Source organism: Columba livia, chromosome 4, assembly GCF_036013475.1.
Source record: "Columba livia isolate bColLiv1 breed racing homer chromosome 4, bColLiv1.pat.W.v2, whole genome shotgun sequence".
In the NCBI taxonomy this organism is placed as follows: Eukaryota; Metazoa; Chordata; class Aves; order Columbiformes; family Columbidae; genus Columba; species Columba livia.
In genome coordinates this window covers 3,773,715-3,794,858 of record NC_088605.1, presented here as the reverse complement: position 1 = coordinate 3,794,858, position 21,144 = coordinate 3,773,715, and the positions used below count along the sequence as shown (strand labels likewise).

Genomic DNA, 21,144 nt, shown 5'->3' with positions numbered 1-21,144 from the left:
TTGTCTAGAAATTGGTAATAAATATTTAGGACATGGACCAGGCAACCTACAAATTGCTACTAGTTACTGGAAGAAACAAATAGAGGCACTGATTTAATCACCATTGCAAGGTCTCTTGTGATTCCACTCATGTCCCATTCTCATTGTGAATTGTCTAACAATTAGAGCCATTGCCTAAATGGTATAAACACTCTTGGTTTGGTGGCTGTGAGTTCATGCCTTGTTTCCCTACAGCCAGTCTCCCACTGTGAATATACTATTTTATTTTAAAAACTATATCTGCTGTGAATTTGACATAAAAATAGCTTGCAAAAGCTGCCTGATGCATTGTGAACACAACCACAGGGATTAGAAAAATTTGTGTTAGTAGTAAAATAACAGCAATGAAAGAACTTGCTATGTTTTCCAGGTTTGACAATCAAAGCACTGGGCCAGTAAATATGATTTGGCCAAGACATAGGACCACATTTTCCCCTGCCCTCCAACACCCAGCACAGAAGGCAGGACACTGCTTTTTATTTAACAGTGCTAAAGACATAAGGAGAAGCTTCCTGTGAGACAGCAGCAAAGATACAGGATTTCCAAATAATAACATTCAGAGGTTTATGGAGGAGAGGGTTTGGGAGGGCAAAACTCACTGTACCTTTTTGTTGTTTGGTTGGTTATTTTTTGTTGTTTTGTTGGGGTTTTTTTGGTTGTTTTTTTTTGTTTGTTTTTGGGTTTTTTTATGATACACACAAGTACTGCTGAAAAGATTGCTGAGAGTTTGCCTGCTATCGCTTCCTGCCAGGGAATGGTATCACTTCTACAAATATCCCAGCATACCTCGTTCAACTTATACTTAGTGACCTCTAATGATAAAGACTTTCCAAAGCCAACTAGACTTAATTTTGAAGTCAAGGATTTGGCTTCTAGAATCTGCTTTCTGGACTCTTAGACTTCAGCTGGCATCATCCAGTCCTTCTTTCTCCCATGAAATATTGAATATGCTAGTTTGAAATCTGATATTTAAAAAAATTATATATATATATATATATATATATATATTTATATTTGAGCTGCTTAAACATATTTCAAAGGTTACCTTACTGTTTATGTAATTAATGACATTTCAGTCCACTATAATGTTGATCAAAGATCACAAATTTATGAAAGGAAGGGGTCAAGAAGAAGTTTAACCTTGCAGAAAAGAGAAAAAAAAGGTAAATTAAAAAAAAAGCAATAATATTATTTATTTTAGACAGAGAATTTAATATCCAGCCTGAAGAAGACAGCATTTTGCTGTCCAGCTAAAATTGATGTGTGCTTCAACAGAAATGCCAGCTATTCCCTCTTGACCTCTTGCCTTTTCTGACATACTGCTATTGACTTAGAGCAAAAGAAAGGGCTAAGGCTGACTTACATTTCTGAAAGTCCCGTGTTGATTAATGCACACAATGATGTATGCCTTGCCAAGATAAGATTTTTCAAATTTTTTTTCTGAATCATGCAAAGGAAGCATATTCTGGTTTAGCCATATGACTCTTGCCCTGAAATATAAAGGTTTTATCTTCACCACTTTCCACCTGTATGCCATGGCTACTTCAACAAAATCCACATTCTTAGCAGTTTACTGGGTCAAAATTCTTCCCTACAGTTTACAGTCAGTGCAGCTAAATTATCTATTCTGAGTCATTTGCCCAGCAGAAGACATGAATGCATAAATTATTGGCACCACCTATTGGTGAAAAAGGCAAATGATTTGTGAGTTAGTTTAAATATTTTGAGTAAAGATGGCTTCAAACTTTCCTCCTGTTATGATTTATCTGAAGGATACAATCCAGTGAGGCCACCCAAGCTTTGCATTTCCCTGTGCCTGAGACAGCTTAGAGGTTGATCATCTGGCTGGGGACACATCTGCCACAAGGGTCACACAACAGAGGGAGGGCATGAAGCTACATGAAAAGCAGGTCTCACTCACCTGAGTTTCAGGTGCAATCCTCTAGAGGATTTTTTTCACTCCACCACCAAAAGCACCGTCTTCCAGCTGGTCAATGAATCACAGATCAGAGCGTCCTTAAATGGCTTTGACTGTTGAGACCAGGAAAGAAACTCTATGATGCAGAACTTGCTGAGGCAGATGAAAATCTGTGGGAGACTCACAAGCAAAGCCCAAAATGTCCTGATATCTTTGCAAAAGATGATGGTGTGAAAATAACCACAAAGATCAAAATGATGATTTGGAGGTAGAAGCACCTGCATTTTTGGGTTTTGTGGTCATCTTGATCTTGTGTCTGTATAGTTATTGAATACTTATATATGTGGCTTCTTGACTGTGAAACACAGCTGAGTCGAGTTTTTTGTGATGAACTCCATAGAGCACAAAGTAGTGGGAGGGATCTAAAACTTTTCAGGTGTTTTGAATCATTTCCTACCAAGTTCTGACTTGAATTATTCATATTAGGCTATAAGAAAAGTAATGAAAAACCTCAGGGACATGGGACATGCTAGTTCTTTGTGGCTACTGGTGAACAGGCTTCTTTGAACGATTTGCATTTTCAGTGAATAAAAAAGAGGGTTAAAAAGAGATGGCGTTTTGCTTCAGGCTACTTTTGCTCCATCCATAACACTCAAATCCCAAAGACTTGTTTTGTGATGATTATTAGCCTTAAATTATCTACTGAGGTAAATTTTTAGCCGTTGTCATAAACCACACATTCAGGCAAGAGCATCGGCTTTTGGCTCAGCATGGATTAACTGAAATGTGGAAGTGGTCTGCTGGATACTTGAGCACTATTGCAACTTATCCTCTAAAGTTTCCTTTAGCTTTATTTCTTTTTGTCTCCCTAGACTTGAAAAAACACTGCTATTGGTAAACCCTTCTACCTTCTCTCTAAAATCTTCCAACTGGAGGATATCTAACTCAGCATTCTGGTTCTCCTGGTGTTGCTCATGAGTTGATCATCTTATAGCAAAAGTCGTCCTTTGCCCTTATTAGCTTGCCCAGCAGGATGGGCTCCTGTGCTCCAGTTCTCAGAAACAGTAGGAATAATTGAGGACACTTGAGAGATACAGAAGTCAGGCAGACTTTCTGACATGTATAAAGCTCTGCTTGGTCTGTCTAAAGGTGTGTCTAGACACTGCCATGACCTAAATCATTACAACATCTGAGTACTTATACTCTGTGGAGCAGAACTGACTGTGATACATAGCAAATAGCCAAGCTTATATACTTTTTTGAAAGAGAATATTGCTCTATACCTTCTGAGATGAATAGTGATTGTAGTCAATTTTAGCAAAACTAGCACATGCATGAGGCAGGGCTAATGGCAGAGCAATTTTCATTTGCCAGTTGATTGTACTTACCCAACAGAAAGAACATTAACAAAGATATCATATGGTGTCTGATCTTCTGCTTTGAATAAGCAAGAGGGCAACTTCAGCTTTTAGAAGATCAGTTTTCACTTGAAAAGACATCTTTCTCTATGGGCTTCTGCTGAAAAAAAAAAAAAAAGCCCAACCAGATTATTTATTTATAGTGAATGTCTATTGTCCTTAGACAAGTTGAAGATAAAATAGAAAAGCTTTGAGACTGAATTTAGAAAGTGCCAACTTTTATCATTGTTATTTAGGTTTATAAACCAGCCAGTAACCTACAGATTATTACCAATTTGTGAATCCTGTTTAAATGAACTGAGAAGAAGAAGGCAGGAATTTAGCATTTCCTTGATCGAACAACTAGTAGGATAACAAGCCCTTTTCCTGACATCTCCCATGCTTATGGAGACTTAGGGCATCCTGCGTACTTTGCTGCCATGCAGCATGTATTGACCAGGGTCACATCATGTGATTAAACGTGTGGAAAAAAAAAAAAAAAAAAAAAGGGGATAACTGTATAGAGATAAAAATGTCACTGAAATCTATTTCTCTAACTTGTGCTGCCATTCAGTGAGACCTGGACAGGCTGGAGGACTGGGCAGAGAAGAACCTGATGAAGTTCAACAAGGGCAAGTGTAGGGTCCTGCACCTAGGGAGGAATAACCCCAAGCACCAGTACAGGTGAGGGGTGGACCTGCTGGAAATCAGCACTGCAGAGAAGGACATGGGAGTTCTGGTTGACAACAGGTTGACCATCAGTCAACAAGGTGCCCTTGTGGCCAAGAAGGCAAATGGTATCATGGGGAGCATTAAGAAGAGTGTGACCAGCAGGTTGAGGGAGGTTGTTCCTCCCCCTCTACTCTGCCCTGGTGAGGCCACATCTGGAGCACTGCATTAAGTTCTGGGCTCCTGAGCTTAAAAAGGACAAGGAATTACTGGAAGGAGACCAGCGACAGGCTATGAAGATGGTGAGGGATCTGGTGCATCTTCCTTACGAAGAAAGACTGAGAGAGCTGGGGCTGTTCAGCTTGGAGAAGAGAAGGCTGAGAGGGGATCTTATTTATGCTGATAAACATCTCCAGGGTGGGTGTCAAGAGGATGGACCAGACTCTTTTCAGTGGTGCCCAGAGACAGGGTGAGGGGCGACGGGCACATACTGAAACACAGGAGGTTCCATCTGAATATGAGGAGAAACTTCTTTCCTGTGAGAGGCCAGAGTCTGGCCCAGGTTGCCCAGAGAGGTTGTGAGGTCTCCTTCTCTGAGACATTCAAACCCACCTGGACACAACCCTGTGTGATCTGCTCTGGTGACCCTGTGTTAGCAGGTGGGTTGGACTGGATGATCTCCAGAGGTCCCTTCAACCCCAACCAGTCTGTGATTCTCTGATTCTGAGTCTGATGTGCAATGTTTAGGCATAGGTGTGGTATAGATTATGATCTGTCCATAGTCTGACATCCTCCATGGGGAGAGAATGGACCTGCCATGCAGAAAGCATCAATTGTTTGGGAATGTGACATATCTGGTTGGGACTGGCAGGGTCCATTTCAATGGATATTGACTGTGGGCAGCCAGTTCTGAATATTTCTGGTCAGATGGTGGCAGAGAAGTTGTATGGATGGCCTTTCCCAGGAGTTTGCAGCTGTTTAAATAGCCACCCTGCGGGAGTCGTAGCACATTCTTATACCTCAGCAGGGACAGGGAAAGCCATGGGGACAAGGAGTCCTTCCCACTTCCTGGCTTCCATAGATTACTTTAATTGGTAAAACTATGCTCCTGTCGCTGGAGAGGACATGTCATAAAACAAAACCCTGAGCCTAAGAATCCATTTGCCCTGAGGCTCAACAAAACCCTCTTGGGTAAATCTGTGTCTGTGGGGAGTCAGGGCACCAGCAGTGAGAGGAATCCCTTGGAAAGGGGACAACACGCTTGTCACACCTCTCAAAGGGGAACATAATAAACAATCTTTATGGTTGTCTGGCACACTCCTTTTTTTTCCCTAGTGATTTTTGCCTTTTCCGTCTGAACAAGTACATGCGTCCTCAGTGCAGAGTCATTATCTTTTTAGGGTGAGAGAAAATTAAAACAATTTCTGTGTGTGCATCTGTATATATATGAAAGTAGTTGACATTATTCTAACAAGGTACCTCTTCACTGCTTTCGCATTGAATTTGGTTATGACAAGCATGAAAGCACTATTGAAAGTGGTACTTGGCAGCTCATACTTTCAAACACTTCTTTTTTTCTAAAGCTAATTGATAAATTTTTATAGGAACAAATAATTCTGATTTGTGTCTGAACTTTAACAAGTGCTATTAAGCAGGCTTCTTTTCTCTAAATCTGTTTATGCAAGCCTATTTTATTTGTGCAAGAGATGGACATGTTACACTTTACACAAGAACACAGAGAACTAGAATTTGAAGATAAACTATGCTTTCCATACAGTAAGCTAACAGTTGCCTGGATACTGTTGCATACAACCAATATTAATCCCATAATAGATCTGAGATAAAAATAATCTTCAGGTTCTCAAAAGATAATTGTAAGTACAATTTTGATATTGCCTATGGTTGTTCTAGAAATATAGTTTAAGCTTACTCTCCAGCATCACTATTCTACGCTATTCTGTATAAAATCAGTAAAGAAATTAAAATATTTTTACCTTTAAATTTGCTGCTGAATGATAATTACTGTTCTTGTGAGTCTACTTGCCTGATTCCGAACCAGTTAATTTTCCTATCAAAAGGGCCTTTGCAGTGTGTGCTGAGTTCTCGTTCCTCGAGCTTCAACACAGCTTGGGCAGGTCCTCGTTCTTCAAGCTTCACACTGAGTAGGGTGAGAGGGTTTCTTCCACTTTCACAGTGTCCAGCCATTCCCCTTGCCGAGCCCAAAGGGAAATAATTTATTCTTCTGGTTTCTCCATGTGTCTCTGAGATTCTTTCCCAGTCTCCCAAAGGTCTCTGCCCAGGACAGCAGGACAGTAGAGCTTCCCTCCATATATACACACTGCTGATCTTGTGTGGAAGTTTCCAAGGACCTCAGGCAAGAACTTGTAACCTGAAATCAGAAAAAGTTCAATAACCAATATGTTTTAAAGCCTGCCTTTGAGCTTGCTATTCACTGAACATTAGCAGGAAAGCACGTGTTGCAAACATTTTATACCTGTTAAATTGTTAATAAAAGTTTTCCAGAAGTTGTTTTGGTTTGATTCTTTTTTCCCAATAAGCAGAGTCCCAGAGATGAAGCAATGACCATAATTTCTATTCCTTTAAGATTTTTTTTTTAGTTTAACTTTCCTTAAAAACTTTAGGTATCTTCAAGATCAGTTCATTTAAATAAAATTTGATCAACGGTTGTTTTGTTCAGTGTTGTTCTGATAAGTTTGCTTGATGGGTATCTGACTTTCCTTCATGTGACAAAAAGAAAAAAAAAAAGAAACAGAATGGTCTTTAACATAAGTGGCAAATGGTGTATCTGACAGCCTTGAGACTGCAGATCCATGTTACAAAGGCATGGGAGATGTCGTTTCAACATCTCCATGTCTCCAACTCTATAAGAATTCACTGTATAAGAAGTTCCCATGACCGGAAACCCAAGTTTCATTCCATACGGGTTTACTTTGGAGAGAAATTTGTTCCTGCAGCTTGTGTCTGTGTGATCTCTTCCAGCTTCTAAGTGCAACTTGGTTTTAGTCCAGAAAATTGTGCTAGATTGAAAATCCAAGAGTGAGAGATTTCCTGCCCCTCTATCACATAATTACAGTCGGATGGAGACAGAATTGGTCTTTGATCTCCAAGCTGGCTCCAACTTTTCCCTCTCCAGCACGGACTGGCTGATACCTTAGCTCCACGCTTTCCAACCTATTTGTGTAGCATACGAAGGACACCACGTAATCATAATCAATTCTTTAAAAGTTACTAGATAAAAAAGGTATAAACAGCCCTTGGAACAGGAACTGGAAACAGGCCTCCGCATTTCAGGTGACAGCCCTGTTGCTTTGGCTAGCAGATGGCCAGATCCCAGATCTGCTGCATAAAGGCTCAGTTTCAGCGTGATAGGCAAAGAACACTCTCTTCTGTCTCCCCAACACGTAGGCTGTCTGCTGACAAAGCCATTAGTGGAGCCTCATGGGAGAGTTTGAACCTCCACAGATGACAAGGGCTGGAAGGCTTTCCACAATACATTTGAAAGGGGGCAGCAGTTACCTCCTTTTTCTGCAGCACCTGGAGAGAATGGAAAGAGCCTGTTTTATACCTTTGAAAGCAAAAATGTACATGTTAGTGCAAGAACACATGGCCTAGTTAATAAGGGTCTCCTGGTGCGTAAGACCCACACACCAAACCTATGGCAAAGGAAGGGTTTCAGACACTTCAGAGTTTATTCTGATGTCTACCACCCTCATTCTGTCAGTTGTTAAATATCGCTTTTGGAATCATCTCTTTTTCAAGCATCTTAGGACTCTGAGGAAGAAGAAACCAGCTCAAGATCTGGGGAACTCCAAGTTAGATGTCATGACTGTTTGGCATTCATTTCACCTATTTAGTTCCTTTCAAAGTTCACTTTCTGTCAAAGACTTTCATCCTACCTAAGGTTTGTGTAGAAAGATGCTCTTCCAGGGTGCAACTGGTTGTATCCTAAGTTAGGTGATGCACTATTGTTGTCTAGAGGTTTCCCTCTCTCTCTTCCCCCTCAAAGACTATATCAGACCCAGTATCTTACGTCAAGAAGTGAGATAAATCCTTGTAAGAGCGCTTCGCTTAACTTCTGCTGGATTTAACCCTTTCATTTGCTGAGTGAGGCCTTTATAAAAATTGAAGCACACAGATATTTTTTGTCTGTTTTGTTTCTTTCAATGACAAATTTCCCATGGTAGAGTCGCCTTCTAGAATGTATGTGTCTTACTTGCTGGCACGATGGCATCTGAATCTTAGAAATGTGACAGGCTGTAAGTGTGCATTTGTCACGTATAAACTTATAACTTTAAAAAAAAAAGAGGTTTCGTTTTTAGTTTTCCCATAGCCTTCAGTTTTTCTCTAAAGTGATACATCCACAGTCTTTTGCAGTAGGCACTTTAATAAAATACATTATACATTATCCAATGAGCAATGTTCCCAAGTCTCCTCCTTTCCATTATCTATTGGTTTGCTTTTTTATTAAAGTTCATGTTACAAATGAAAACCACAGAGTTCTTGTGGGTGAATTTTAAATGTGTATATCAGATATAAAATATTGATTTGCAGTCATTTCATTTTCAAAAAAAAAAACAACAACCCAGCACACATTTTACAATGGAAAAGTTCACACAGGACACAGGAAATAAAGAAAAATGTTTCCTTCCCACTTCAGTGCAGGAGCTACACAGTGTGTTCCAACTCAGAGAACATGCAAACAACCTCCAGTCTTCAGGCAAGGTCAGCAAAGCAGATGTGATTTTAAGTTTACCACTTGCATAGCGTGAGAACAATCCCCGGATAATGGGAAGACCTCATGGGGAAGCCATGGAGCTTGCTAAGCGTCTTGGCTAAATGCACCATATGATTCACTGTGTGCCATTTCCACATTACTCAATGCTCTTGGGGCCGCTGGAACAGCAAAGATTAAAAATAAGTAAATAAGTAAATAAATAAATAAATACTTTGACATAAATATCTTTAAAGACTGGGGGAGGGGAGAAAACTACATTAAGAGTCCAGGACTAGCATTGAAGTCTTCCATCTCTCTCCTCCATCCTCTCCCTTTGAAGGATGCCATGCTCTCCATGGATAAGTTGCAATACTAAAGATTTGTGAGGATCATCCTAGGGTAAAGTGCATGCTAGTTAACTTCTAAATTTTGAGCCTCTCTTGGCTCTTCCCTTGGCAGCTGTGAGCTGAGACCTTTAGCATAAAAACTAAATGTATACATGGCCTTTCTTTAAGAGATTTCAGGTTCAACATTTAGTTTATTGGAGTCTTGATCCTTGACAGAGATTTCTATATTGTATTTCAAAGAGGACAAGGAAATGAAAACATGAATAAATGTTAGAGAAAAAAGAAAAAGCAGGACATTTTCCTTGGAAACTTCTCACAGACATTTCAAAAAGTGAGACCTGTCTAAATAAACATGCAATTCACTGACAGCAGAAGATTATCCATTTGTAGTTCATCAGTGTTTTATCATAATAAAAACATTAAGGAGATAATATTCTCTTTTAAATTTTTTTGAGGGGGAAGAGCAATAACATTGTCAAGTGATGTATGTGACAGAGTAAGTTAACGTTTGTAACTCAGAATAAGGTCAGGTGACTAATGTTGGAAGATAAATTTTAATCATTCTCTGTCATGTGGGTATTAGAATTTGTTGGCTCTGGATCTCACTAGTGCATAGATGTGAATCAAGCTGTAGTTTTCTGCTAATTTGATGTTCTATAAAGTAATAATGAATTGGAATCTGAAGCTATGAAAACTTTAATAGGCTATCACGTAATTATTGTGTGTGGGTTTTTTTTTTTTCTCTAAGCATACTTAATCACTAGCGAAAACACCCACCAAATGCAGTTACATCCTCCCTCATGCTGGAGTCTCTGAACTGGTTGTCCACATTTTCCTGGAAAAAAAAATACATTAGGCAGAATTGAAGAATCACTGTCTATCACTTGAAGTCTGCTTTTTATCAACAGTCTAACTAGTTTAATGGTATTTATTCTGCAACCGAGGAAAGTGATTGATTTAAATTCATTTATGTCCCTTAGTGAAATGTGTATCTGCGCAAATTAGTACAGAAAATTAACTAACCACGACTTCTTATCCAAGATCTATTTCACACTTTGAAAATTTAACCTTAACCCAGGTTCTGGAGCACAGATATCCACTTTATGAGATAAATTATGTCAAATAACCTTTCTGATAACTTACCTGTTTTTCTTGCCTGGTCTTGTGTTGCACTTACCTTCTACCCTGAGCTGATTTTCCCAAGATGGAACTCTCAAGCAAGATGGTAAGGTAAGGTGGAAAACTTGCTAGTTTGTGCATTGCTGTCAACTGTTCTGTGGAAAAATAAGCAATTAAAGTCTTACAGGACTGAAGAGCTTTCAATAACTTTTCTTTCTTTGCATACACAAATTTTAACAGAAGGAGCGGTGCTCAGTTGCCTTGCTCCAGAACATGGGCCCACAGCTGCAGTGACTGAAAATCTTCTTAAGTGTTTTTAAAACTTTTGAGGTCAAAAATATGACCTGTGGTTAATTCATAGTATTTCAGACAATGCAAAGAAGACAGATTTTTTTTTTTAATTAAAAGTCTTTCTTTTACCTCCACTCCATGCTGGAACAGAAACAAACAGAAATATAGAACTGTTGGCTTTTAGAATTTATTTAATTTTTGTACATCATTACAAGGTTTCTTTTGCATTTGAGGAGTAAGATCCATTTTGACTTCAAGTTCACCAACTCCTTCAAACTTGAACTTCTGAAAAAATGCATCATCATTTCCATCTTCCATTCCAGAGAGATCACAAGAGTAAAATTGGAAAACACACAGCACTGAAAAGACTTTGCCTTCAGAGCAGTCAGGTGAGTTCAGAATTAGCTTTCCCATGTGTGTACTCAACCAAAAAAGACATACCAGAGCAGCTGTTCCTCCTCCTGCTACTCTCCTGTTTTGAAGAATATGGGAGGGGAGGGTGGATTTTGACATTAAGCAATTATTTGTATAGCAGCAATACTAATGCCTGGTTTTACGACTCCATTTTCATTGTGGATTGCCAGATTGCTCTTTGCCCTGAGCACAACCATGGCTGTACCAGCAGCTCTGCATTTCAGCACTTTCCTTAGTGGCCTTAATTTAGTTGGTGCCCAAGTTGCTGGTGAAAAAATTCTTCCCAGAAAGGGTTGTAAGGTATTGGGAACAGGCTGCCCAGAGCAGTGGTAGAGTCAGCATCCTTGGAGGTATTTAAAAGATATTTAGACAAGGTTTTTAGGGACATGGTTTAGTGCTAGAGTTAGGTTATGGTTGGACTTGATCCTGAGGGTCTCTTCCAACTGAAATGGTTCTATGAAAAATTACTTCTCTGCAATGCAGATGAGACCGGTGTATCAGTGGATATGGAACTGGGGAATATTTCAAAGTACAAGTCAGTGGTGGTAAAAGATAAGGCAGGGGACATCTTGCACATTGGTGATCTGTGGGGACTTAACAGACTGAGTTTTAACTTTCTAAAGATAAATGGAAGACAATCACACCTCTAGTGCAATGACCAAGAAAATAGGTCCATATTTTTTTCTTGATTTTCCTGTTTTCATGTGTCATCATAGCAATATTGCACAGTGGAACTACCAAGAGTCTATGCAACCTCATAGGGACTGTGTGTGTCTCATTTCAAGGGATTTTAATGCCCAACTTGGAAATATGATTCCTTATGCCAGTACTGTATGTAAAATTTCCAGTAGGAGTGAAGGTACAGTTACAGATCACCTTTGGATGGTTGGGATGCTGGGACAAAAAAATTGGAAATAGCAATGATTTGGGGAAAATAGTTAGGGTGGAATTAATGTTCTAGATGAGTTTTAATGTGCTGCAATAGCTATTCTTTCTCTGCATTTCTCTAAATGTTCGAATGTCATTAAAATTCATGGATATGAGAGGGTATAGATATTGCATTTAATTTATCTGGAAGAAAGTTAGAAGCCCTCCTGATACCAAGTCTTTGGCCAAGCTGAATAAAGATTTCTGATACAACTGCATGCTTTCATTTATCAGGAAGATTCACAACAAGATTGAATATCTGCCAGGAAAGATGAGCAAATTCAGATGGAAGATCAAGACTCTCATTTTTGCCTTCCAAAGTAACTAAATATTGTGTTAGTTTACCGCAGGACATAACAAAGTCACTTTTTCTTAAGTCTTTAAATCAAGGCAGGGTAGTCTTCTAAAACAACATGACATAGCCCAACCTTAAAACTCAGTGAAATTCCCCCTCCTGCTTTTGTTCTGCAAGAGGTCAGTCAGTCCAGGTGACTCCTGACCTTAAATATAAAAATCTTTGAATGTTACAGAGATTAAATGCAAAAAGGACAGAATCATGCCATTTAAAGCACACATGCATTTGCTGAAAATACATGCATAGTAGTCATCCACTTGGAAAACAGTTTCCCTGCACGTTGTTCTGTTCTCAGGTAGAGTGACCTTTTTGCCTTGTTTATAAAGAAATATATTGCATGTAATGATTATTGTCTTTAAAAAATCTAGGAATACAGGATCTTTATGCAGTAATAAAATAATAAATGCCCCTTTCTTACGGTTCAGTGTAGCAGTATTGCCTATCAGGAGGATTTTCTGCTATCACAGTGTCCTCTCAAAGAAAGAAGGAATATTTCTACTGAAGCATCAAGAGCCTCATTGGTCAGATTACTAAGGAACACAAGAACAGAGATAATGAGTCTGATGTCCATATTAACACATACTTTCTCCCCCAGGTCAACCCTACCAAAAAGTCAAGCCTTGCTTTACCTCAAAATTGGAAAAAGGCAACTGTCCATGTAAGATTGGAAATGCTGGTCCTGGAGGCAACTGTCTCACACTCAGTCTCCATCCTTGCAGGCAGTGTGGGTATCACACAGCCAGGACACTTTATGTCCACAGGTAAAAACCCCTGGCGACAACTGTGGATGAGCTTTACAAGGAACAGCCCTCATTTTGCCAAAATGAAGCTTTTCCTGTGATCACGGACAAAGGGTGCCTTGGATGCTTATACTACACAAACAAGCTCAAGAGAAGGATTTTCCACCTCAAATCCCAGAGACACATTGTGGAGGGGGTTTTGGTAAATAAAGACTTTGTTGATGAATTAGTCTGGCTCAAAGGGATCTCAAGGCCGCTTCGGGGAGCTGAGAGCAGAGTCCGCTGTGAGAAAGAGGGGCATTCCACAATCACCGGGGTCCTGGCGTGGCGTGAATCATCGGACGTATCATTAGTGAGACTCCAGAGCACGGACAGCCCACGATACTCATTTAACGAATCCATGCTTGGAGCGTGGACGCGTGATTAGAATATAGTTACATATATAAGGAGACTTGTTTCTGTAATAAATGGCTTAGCGTGATTCACATTGAATCGACTTGTTTTGCTGAGTCCTTATCTCGCTCTTACAACACATTGCTGCATTTTCCACGCTGGCTATATTATGAAGATGTAAAGAGGTGACAAGGCACAGAGGACGTGCCTTTCCTGCAAGCACCTGTGTATAGGGGTGTCTTAGAACAAGGAGTGATGGGCTGTTTTCCACTCTGCACTCTCCTGCCTGTAGAGATAAGATCTGTTCCTCCCAGTTCTTACAGTTATTAAAATAAAAAATATGAACAGAGTATGATTGCAAGATAGAGTAAAGCTGGAAAGAAAGAAGGGAAAACAAAGATGAAAGTTCAGGAGAAGACATCCTATAGCTTCTCCCTGTATTTCTTCTTTCCTGAACGTTCACTTTCCCCAACCCCTTTCATCACTTCAGTATCCACATATGAACCCTGTGCCACTTGCACCTTTATCATCCCTTGGTATCACTATTCTTGAAGAAATGAGGAAAATTTAGATTTGCAGATCTGCTGATGGCTCTTCATTTATGGCCAAAAGTGCCTCTTTACAAAGGTTTCTCTGTTCCCTCATGAGTAGATCTGTCTGCACACCCCCTTCCTTGTTTAAAATTCTCTTTGAGTTTATAATTACATAGTAAGTCTTTCAGACTCCTTTTCTCCTGCTGAGCTTCATAGCGAACACTTTTTTATTGGGTTTGTTTTAATCTTTTCTATTTCCTCAGCAGATTGATGGCACATTTTTACAGTTTTGGCATTTACACAGGAAAAATTGTGTTCTCACTCTGTCCATTTCTATAAATAACACCACCTCCTGATGATTTTGCACCAGAATTGGTTTTTCACAATATTTTCCAGACAGTCATAGTAATCACCGATCATTGGTGGGGATGTTGTTATACCCAGATCCAATTCTAACCCTTCTCAGGTGTAGAAAGGACCATTCAAAGCATAAAAAACATGCTCTGAAAAACATCCAATGGTTTGGGGAATATCTTTTAGACATTTAACTCAAGCTGCCTGAGGAAAAGTTTGGCTAGTCCTTCATTGAGTTGTTTGTCTAACTCAGAAATTTAACAATGGTGTGAAACATCTGAAAATTAAGAGATAATATCTTGATTTGTTTTGTTTTTGTTTTAATGCTGCTTAATGCAACATCAAACTAAGAGAAAGCTATAGCTGTGTTAGGGAAAACAAGTGTTTCACCTGATCCTGCATATCTCTGGAAAAATACCTTGGAGCTGTCAATGCTTCATTCATTGACACTGGGAAAAGCCCAATGTGTGTGAAACAAATACCAACGTGTTCACCTTTTAACATATTACTCTTGAACCTACAAGCCAACTTCAATAAAATGTCATGGATGAAGAGTAGTCTCAGATATATTAGGACGTCTTATACTTTTTAAGTGTGTGACTAGACAGAAGAGGTAAACGGTGTTTAACGTCCTGTCTGAAAGTAGAAGCCACCCAAGTGCTCACAAAAATCCACACATCAGCAAACCAAGCTCTACCATTCCTTTGCTCATTAAGTGATCTCTGCATCTCATTGTAGTCTTTTCCTAGAGATACAGATTTCCTGTCACTCAGCCATGGCTTGTGCTGGAGAAAGCTATCTCCAGTCCTGGAACTGTGTTCTGCTTCATTTAGAGACTCTACTACATGTTTTAAGTTATTTTCTTCTAGAACCAAAAATGTCATTAGCAGGCTAGAGGGGAAGAGATGAGGCTGAGTCTCTCTAAGGAACAGGGCACAACAAAACTAGAGTCAAAACAAAAAATAGAGGTCTGACTTGATGCAGTGATGTTTTTGAATACTCATGATTTGGATGAAGCAGGCCTGGAATCACACCACAGGACTCTTAACACTTTGTGGCAGGTGTAATGCTAAGAGGTGCCAGGCATATAATTTTCTCCAATTAAAATAATTACATGATTGGTGATCAATTACTGCTCTTCTGAAAAATAACTGGGAATCCCTCATCCATGGATATCTGGATGACTTATTAAGACTTTCTGACAGATATTATAATCACTGCTCTGTATGGAGTATCATATCCACAAGCTCTCTCATGCCCAGTTGTCTTTTGGCAGGTTGTTGTTAGCTGTATTAAAATGGCCTCAAAAATGTGAACAAAATTCCCTTCTTATTTTCTAACTACTTCCAGAAAGCTGGTAAGATCATGAGATTTCCAAGATGTAGAAATGGTAAAATGGGATAAATCCTTCTTTCCATATCGTTATGGTTTAACCCTGGGTTGGCACATAAGCGGTAAAGAGTCACTCTCTCTTGCCTTTCCTTCAACAGGGGGAAGGAAGAAAAAAGGTGGAAAGACTCTTGGGTTGAAATAATAAAATCATAGAATATTTTGGGTTGGAAAGGACCTTCAAACCTCATCCAGTCCAACCCCTGCCATGAGCAGGGACATCTTCAACCAGACCAGGTTGCTCAGTGCCCCATCCAAGACTGGTCTTGAATGTGTCCAGGGGTGGGGCATCCACCACCTCTCTGGAAACAGATTTAATGGAACAATAATAGAAGAAGAGTGAATAATAATGTGAATATTATAAAATGTACAAAACTATACAAATATACAGAGTACTACTTAGCCACTGGAATGCATGCTCCCAGCGATAAATGCCAGAGGTGGACAATGTGAGCACAGCAAGTCCAGTAAAACATGGAGACCACACTGGGTGTAGCAAAGTCACAAGAGTCAGGTGTTGGGAGCAAGAGGAGGAGCAGAACCCCTCATGTACCACGACCATCAAAGAAGAAAACCAGTTCTCAGCAACTTCACACTTATATATGGAGCATGATGTTTATGTTACAGGATACTCCATTGATCAACATGGATGTCAATCTAAGTGGTGTTCTGTTATGTTTCCTCCCAGATGCTATCTTGCATCTTCAGCTGGACAGTTGGAAAAGTCCTTTGTCCCCTTGGCAACAATCAAGGTATCAGCTAATTCTTATCTTCTTTTCATACCAAATCCCAAACACTGGAAAGCTACTGGAGGAATACTTTAACTCTGTCCCAGAGTACTGTCTCAGTATTTTCACACTAAATCCAAAATGAAAGACTGTGCTAGCTACTAAGAAGAAAAGATTCTAGCTGCATGGAAAATTACCTCAATTTCAGCTAACCCAGCACACCTGTCTGTACATGTCTTTGAATGTTTGATCTGCAACCCTGAAATCAAGCAGCAAAATGTAGTCTGAACTTTATTGTATGCTAAGCCACCAGTAAACCTCTCCTCTGTCACTGTACAGTGGCTTGTTGGAAAAATTTTCTGATCGTCTTTTAAAAAAGTAGAAGAGAACAGTAAGGAGCTTTATCCTCTCAGAAGGAAAGAGCAACCTTGTACGAGCTGGGGAAGGAAAAGAAGATTACCTGTGTCACAGGATTCCCCTGATTTGCTACAAACACATTGCTTAGCCAAAGTGAAGCTGTCTGGGTTCAAAAGCATCCTGGGATGGCACAAAAACACGACAACTCTTGTTAAGTATGAACACGAACTCCTGAGGAAACCACAAACCATCCAAGGGCTGGGAATTCATCAAGCAATTGCCTGGATTGTATCCAGGGCAGCAAATGAGTCCACAATTCATGATTCCCCAAAATAAGATGAATGCAAAAATGTTGTGGGGATCTAAAAACAGCTTCTCCTGCAGAACAGCCCTACTGGACATGAGCCTGTGAGACCTTCAAGGAAGGAGACTGGTAGAAGGACAAGCATCTCCTAGAGAATGTCCATTCATCTCCTAATCCAACAAAAAACATTTGCAAGCTCAAAGCCTGGCCTGGGACACCAACTGCTGTGCTTGTCTCATTTTCAGTCACGAATAGCTCACAGCCAGGGCAGATTTTTTTCAGTAGTTTCTGTTAGGAAGTGGAACTCAAGGGTTAAATGCCTTATTTATGAATGCTGCCAAGATTTTGCAGTGTTTCAAATACATGGGGGTATTTTTAGACAGAGAATTCTAAAATTAACTATTCGGTCTTCCTAAAAATACCCTGCCACACTTCAATAGTTCCTATTGACGAGATATGAATATAAAATACATTTTAATATCCTACAACTAAACAGAAGAAAAAGAAAATGTTTCTCTCTCTAAACAGGGGCAGAGAAATATTTGCTTGAAGCATCAAGTCTCAATCTCAACCCTGACATCTCTAAAAGGCCCTGTTTGGTGAATCATCAAGTTTATGGGGGAAGGAGAAATAACCCTGAAGACCTCTGTGCTAGAGATTTCAGGAGAAAGGCACATCTTTTTTTTATTAAAACAGCACCTCAAAATCAGATATAAAAGAGGACATATATATAATACTGGTTTCATAAAGTGCTACAATTTTTCATGATAAAATCTGGGTTTTGCCTAGCTTATCAGAGGTAAAATCTTGTCTCCATGGAAGTCAGAAATCAGGTGGTTTTCTAAACATTCAGAATTTCATCCATAGCCTTGTCCTTTCTGTTTCTTCCCCAACCTTTAGATAAAGGCTGCTGTGTAATAAAAAAAACCTTCAACTGCCTCAGCAAACAGGCAGAGATAACAAAAGGGTTTTTTTCAGGTAGTGGGTTATGTCTTCAGAGCTTGATACTAATTGCAACCACAGTCTGAGCTCAGGCAGTGGAACTACTGTTGTTGATACTTGGGTTGAAAAAGGCTGGGGAAGACAGTTCAAATACCTCCAATTATCAAGCACCTTCCCCACTCCAGATCACATTTCAAATGACCACAGTGGTTTCAGGAAATGATCTTGCAGGACACTGAGACTACCCTTAACCATGTCTATCAAATAGCTAAACACCTTGTATTGGCTTCAAAATACCATATTTTTTCCTCTGTGAGATCAATTATAAAACTCTTATACGTTCCTTGGAGACACTCTTCCATCTGAATTTTGGAATCCTAAAATATTTCACTGATAATCTCTCATCTTGCTGAACAGAATAATAATCACCGTCGGTCCTGTTCACATCCATTCCCATAACTGAAATTCTGGAATAATTTAAAAATAAGCTTCATTTTTCTTGAAGGAAAATGTCTTCTGAATACCAAAAATCAGCTTCTCCCCCATGCTAACCACTTTCTGACCTCCTACAATTTTATGATGATCAGGGACTTGTAAACCAACTACTTGCTCTTTTTAAAAGTATAATTTTGATGACCAAACAGAGCACTGTGTACTGTGGTGGGGGATAAACACCATATTTCCTAATTACTTCACATGTTCAAAGCAATTTTGCTATCAGGATAAAAACTTTCTGAATAAAAAACTTTCAGATGACGATTGTTAACCTCCTTGGGTTTCTGAAGAGTTCCAGCGAGACCAGGTATAGAACTATTTTTGCAATCTCTTTGAGAATATTTTAAATGGAAATAAACTGACTTTTAAATCTCCATCTCAAGGATGTCTTCTGTGACTATCACTTGTTTGTGCATGCATGATCCTACGCACTGGCTGATGAGTGAGTCATCCTCCCTGCCACCTTATCGGCACAATACCGTGCAATCTGGAGAGTGCGGTCACATCAGATTTTACTTCTCCTGGCTGCCCAGGCTAAAAGCTGAAGCACAAAAATGAGACTTTTTACTTGTGTGTTATGAAAGTTCAATACATTTTTTTTTTAATTGATGAATTTGATTTGCAGTTAAAAACTGCCAGGAAATAAACTTTCATTTTCTCTGTGGCTCTTTTGCTTCTTTAGAACCTCATCCCTAAATTATTCGGGTAATCAATGTTTCTTCTCTCCAAAATAAAAGCTGTCTTTACATATTTGAAAGGCAATGCAAAGTGGGTTTGATATTCTTACCTATGCAAATAAAATCAAGGCCAGGTCCCACATGCCCTCAAGGTGAGGCAAAAATGACCAAAGTGCTCCTACCACCTGACAAGACCCATGCAAATATCTTTGTTACTTTGCACATGACTGCTCATGGAGCACATAGTGCAAATTCTGACTATGCCATTCCCCCTGTTTTAAAAACCTTTAATCTTTAGTCAAGCCAACACTACCTGACCCATACCAGAAAACCCAGGCAGGTGACAAAATACTTATAGTTTGATTGAATGTATATCTCTAAAAAAAAAATGTTTCCCTTATGATTTATAGAATGCAGTTGATGAAGAACCATGAGTTGTTTAGGCAAATTGTTCCAGCAATTAATTTCTCTTCACTATTAAAATATCTGTTCATTATTTCTAGTCTGAATTTCTCCAGCAGTTCACTCTAGCTTGACCTCCACCTATCGCAGTGTCTTTCAGGTTAAAGAGCTGAATCTCTCAAGAAGGGTAATTTTGTAGAGATACTTGCAGAAATGAGATCAAGCCAACTCTTCACTCTCATGGTGGAGCTGAAGAAAGCAAGTTTTTAAATCTCTTTATTAAGGTTGTAATTTAAAAACCACTTGTTGCTGCTTTTTAAAAAAACCCTTTACAGATTTTTTTCAGTACTCTCATTGAAACATAAATGTTGGGCTTGAGTAAATACATCTGTAATTGTCTGATTAAGGTTGTATTCAAGAGAATACAACCTCTTTGATAATCGTCTATCTGTATGTCAAAGCATGGCCATATTTGTAACAGCATCACACTACTCAACTGTTAGTCCACCATGGACTTGTTGTAGCCCTCTGAAGACATTATTAATCCCTCTAGTGCTGCACTTTTAAATCCCCAAAGGGAAATGGCTCATACAACTAGACAGACTCAGGAAAATACCTGTGTTTATGTTCCATGTTGATTGGAAAATACTGTTTTCCACAAGGGCAAAATGAAGTCATAAATGCAGAAAATATCAGTTCTCTGTGGAAATGTGTGGAAGGTAAATTGGAGGAAGGTGCAAGCTTGATCCTCCTACTTCTGAGTTCTTGTTAAATTTAAGGTTTCAATTACACTGAATTTGTTGATCATAGAATTATAGAATAGTTTGGGTTGGAAGGGACTTTCAAAGGTCATATAGTCCGATCCTCCTGCAACAATGATGTTATTGTCCTTGTCTTTCCTTGTTTAGTTAAAGGAAAGCACCTACCCTGAAACTGCCTGGAAAGGTAACTTGGCCTGGCCACATAAAACCTACATATATGGGAATGCCACATCCATCAGCCTGATGATAGGTCACCTCTCACTTCAGCTTTTTAAAATCTGAAATTCTTTAATTTATATCAACAGAGACATTAGAGTGTTATTTCTTCATTATGCTCTTAGTGACATGGTACTACACTGAGATGACAGTTGGACTTGATTATTTCAATGGTCTTTTCTAACCAAAATGATTCTGTGATGCCTGATGTGGGAATTTGGGCACAGAAGCGGTCAGCCAGCAGGCTGTTTCCCTTTACCTTTGCTATTGCATCAGTTTTGTGGGCCCCCCTTTATTTTAGATCTAATCTCCCAGACCATTCTATTTCAAGGAATGGAAACCTAACACATGAATGCACAGTGAACCATTTCCACTTTCCCTTCTGATAGCCTAGTTCAGTCTGAAAATGCCTCTGGATCAGTATGCTAAAGTCAGGAGCCTGGTACAGTTAAAAACCTTTTTCTCAATTCCCTATTACATTTCTGTGTAAATAGGATCTCTTTATACTTGTCTATAACACCTAATTCAGACAAATACATTTGTTTTGGTAGAAGTCAAGTCATAAATGACACAGGCGTTGCTTTCTCTGATCTTTAAACCTGAGTTATCTTACTATGTATTGAGGTTTCTGCAAATGAGAAA

The 21,144-nt window shown here is 39.3% G+C and overlaps 1 long non-coding RNA gene across 1 annotated transcript; it reads left to right on the top strand.

Moving 5' to 3' along the window:
- The first annotated feature begins 2,120 nt into the window (after positions 1–2,120).
- LOC110361639 (uncharacterized) lies at positions 2,121–13,597 on the top strand. Its single transcript, XR_010472022.1, has 3 exons — positions 2,121–10,335; positions 10,839–10,904; positions 12,807–13,597. It is a non-coding gene; the product is annotated as an uncharacterized LOC110361639 (long non-coding RNA).
- The last annotated feature ends 7,547 nt before the right edge of the window (positions 13,598–21,144 follow it).